Source organism: Gavialis gangeticus, unplaced genomic scaffold (assembly GCF_001723915.1).
Source record: "Gavialis gangeticus isolate Ggan-Ray unplaced genomic scaffold, GavGan_comp1, whole genome shotgun sequence".
Lineage (NCBI taxonomy): Eukaryota > Metazoa > Chordata > Crocodylia > Gavialidae > Gavialis > Gavialis gangeticus.
Window position 1 is genome coordinate 175,676,266 of NW_017729032.1, and position 3,367 is coordinate 175,679,632.

Below are 3,367 nucleotides of genomic sequence, written 5' to 3' on the forward strand. Positions count from 1 at the left end.
TATTCTTTAATTAAGGTATGTACATTGTTTTTTTAGACATAATGCTATTGCACACTTAATAGACTACAGTATAGTGTAAACATAACTTTTATATGCACTGGGAAACCAAAAAATTTGTGTGACTCGCTTTATTGCGATATTCGCTTTATTGCGGTGGTCTGGAACCCAACCTGCAATATCTCCGAGGTACGCCTGTAAATGCCTCTTATTTAAGGCCTGAATGATCTCTCTCTCTCATCATTAGGATGTCCAACTGAGTGAACCTGTGTGTGTGGGGGGGATATCTGTGCATGTGTGTCTGTGTGCATGTGTTTGGCTGTGGGTATGTGTGTGTCTGTCTTGTGTGTTTCTGTGGCTATGTGCCATTTCCTCTCTGTGTGTGTATGTACGTCTGTGGTGTGTCTGTGTGTAGGTATCTGTGTGTCTGCCTATGGGTATCTGTGGATGTGTGTCTGTCTGTGGGTATTTGTGTGTGTGTCTCTGTTGTTTTCTCTGTGTGTCTGGTGTCTGTACGTGTGTCTGTCTTGTGTGTGTCTGTGGGTATTTGCGTGTCTCTTGTTTTCTCTGCGTCTGTGCCGCGTCGGATGCTAAGCAAGGGGCTGGTGGGAAGCGCGGGAAGCGCACAGCCCTGCCCCCACACTCCGGAGCCCGGCTGTGGGGGCGGGGTGACGGGCGTAGAACCGCGCCGGAAGGGCGGGGCCACGCGGAAGCCCCTCCCCCACCCGGGAGGCAGGCCGGGCACGGCTCACGTGACCCGAGACCCCTCCCCTCCCCGCCGCCATGTTGCGCCTCCTTCCTTCCCGGCCGGTGGCAGCTGCGCATCGCGGGCCGGTGTTGCCGGCGGCCGCTTCCACCTCGCGGGCAGGTAACGGCGGCCCCATCGCCCCCCACCCTCGAGCCTGCGCCCAAAACCTCCCCTACGGCGGCGGCGGCGGGGCCCGCGCGGGCAACTGCAGCCGTCCCCCTTCCCCCGCCTGCCGCTGGCGTGACCGGGATCCCGTGACTGCAGGGCCGCCCTCCCCCCCGTGTGTGTATGTGTGTGTGTGTGTATGAGAGAGAGAAAGAGAGAGCCACACACTTATGTGTTTGCCTTTTAACCCCTTTAAATTGGGGAAAAATCCCCAACGTTTGCCTTTCACGCTGCCTGCCCTGATTTTTTTTTTTTTATTTTTTTTTTTAAAAAAACCGCATGTAGGGTGCCAGGTAGCAGAACCAGGCACCCTACATGCGGTTCTTCCCTTGCTTGGCAGGCCAAGCTCTCCCTTTCATGGCTGGGGAAATCCAGGAGAAACTTTCTGTTTGTGGCCAGGGTTGCAAGTCCATGCTGTAGAAACCTTCAGACTCCTGTGGGAGGGCAGTTTGCTTGAGTGGCGTTCTGGGTGCCAGGGCAGCAAAGGAAACATAATATCCGATCTTCTGGGAATCGTTCCTTTAGGCGAGTTGAAGGCCAAGTAAGAGCAGAATGCTGTCTTGTTCCTAAAAGGGGGATGTAGTTTGCAGAATAACTTTCAAATCGCCAGATTGGGAGGGACGATCTGCGAGGTCCCACTGTAGCTGGGCTGTGCTAGGGTCTGTGCCATGCAATGGGGGCAGAAAAAGGAGGAGCTTTAGAGGGGGCCTGCAGCAGTAGCAGCCCTTGCTGACTTGTCTTCACGCTCTAATTTAATATAAAATACTTCTAGGTTGTAGGCCAGGATGCTGTCATCTTCCTGAGTCTGCAGACAGGGTTAACAACCTCCCTCCCTCACTCCCCACCCCATTGCAGCCCACAACTTTGCCATTAAGTGTCAGTGCTTTTCAGCATTGAGGCTGCCAACAACCCTCCTGACTTGTATAAAAACAGCATCATTTTGATACAAAGTGTTATTGGAGAGAGAGAAAGAGAGGAGCAGGAAAGGCAGCCTTGTAAAAGGAGTTATTGACTAGAGATGTTTATTTTAAACCTTTTTGTAGTATCCAGTGTACTTCTCTGCTAAAACTCTTTTATAATAAGTCTTCCTCCAGAAGTCATAAGGGAGGAAACATCCTGCTATGGCAGGGTGTCGGACTCAATGATCTATTGAGGTCCCTTCCGACCCTAACGTCTATGAATCTTTCAGTGTGGTCTCTGCTAGATCTGTTCATTTTAGTTGTAAGCAGGAACCCTAATCTAAGTTGATATTTCAAGTTTATTTTATTTTTATCTCTCTTTTATTTTTATTTGTTTTAATGTTATTCTAGTTTTATTTTACTATGCAGTTTATTACTTGAGCTGCATCTACTCTATAGTATTGAGCCTCTTCCAATACAGTGCACCAGTTTTTCTAGACCAGTAAATGCACATATAGTAGACAGGGTGGATAAAAATCAGGAATTTTTTTTAATTAAAAAAATTGATTTTTTCTTCATTTAAATCAGATTTTTTGATGTAATCATATATTACCTCTCTCTCTCTCTCTCTCTCTCTCTGCATCTTGTATATATGCTATATATACGGCATATATATAAGATGCTTTAAAAAAATAAACCCATATAAAGGTCATTTTAATTTAAGATGTGTTAAAGCTCGAAGATTACATCATGAAATCTGATGGCCACCTATAAGTTTATCGGGGTGTTCACCAGCATATGGGGGAAATGTTTGTTCACCAGAGCGCCCCAAGGGGTGACAAGGTTGAACGGTTAAAAACTCCTGCAAGACCGTTTCAGGCTGGACATATGGAAGAACTTCTTTACTGTCTGAGCCCCCAAAGTCTGGAATGGCCTGCCACCAGAGGTGGTTCAAGCACCTACTTTGAATGCCTTCAAGAGAAACCTGGATGGTTTTTCTTGCTGGGAACCTATGACCCAGCAATGATGACCCATAGGATCCTATGATCCTATGGGTTTGCTCTTGTGGTCCAGTGCTGTGGCATGTTTTCTGTGCTTTGGCCAGCAGGTGGGAGTTCAAGGCCAGGTGGGGCCCATTGTGTTTCTGACAGGCCTGGTAGAGCTAATTTCTGTTTTAAAAAAGCGTACTGGCAGTGGAAGCAGGGGGCAGGGACCAAGGAGGAGTACATCTCCCTGACCCAAGCTTGTAGGGATTTGGTAAGGGAGGCTAAAGCAGCACTGGAGCTTAGATTAGCTTCTGGGATTAAGGATAACAAAAAGTCCTTTTTCAAGTATATAGGTAGCAAGAAGAAGTCTCGGGGTAACATTGGACCCCTGCAGGGCGGGGCAGTTGGTGACGGATGCACAAGAGAAGGCAGAACTCTTTAACAAGTTCTTTGCCTCCGTGTTCCTGTCTGCTGACAATGGACTGCTCTCGGGTGATAGCGTAGAGAGGCCCAGGAAGGATGCGAGTCCCCCGACTGTTAGTTCAGACCTAGTTAAGGATTACTTGGAGGGC

At 48.4% G+C, this 3,367-nt stretch overlaps 1 protein-coding gene across 2 annotated transcripts in view; it reads left to right on the plus strand.

Annotated features, from left to right (window-relative positions):
- Positions 1-760: 760 nt before the first annotated feature.
- Positions 761-3,367, plus strand: part of RAB9A (RAB9A, member RAS oncogene family) — a 31,349-nt gene continuing 28,742 nt past the window's right edge. For both annotated transcript variants that reach the window (XM_019524973.1, XM_019524974.1), the window contains exon 1: positions 761-865. The gene's annotated coding sequence lies outside the window, so the exon portion shown is untranslated. The remainder of the gene's footprint in view (positions 866-3,367) is intronic.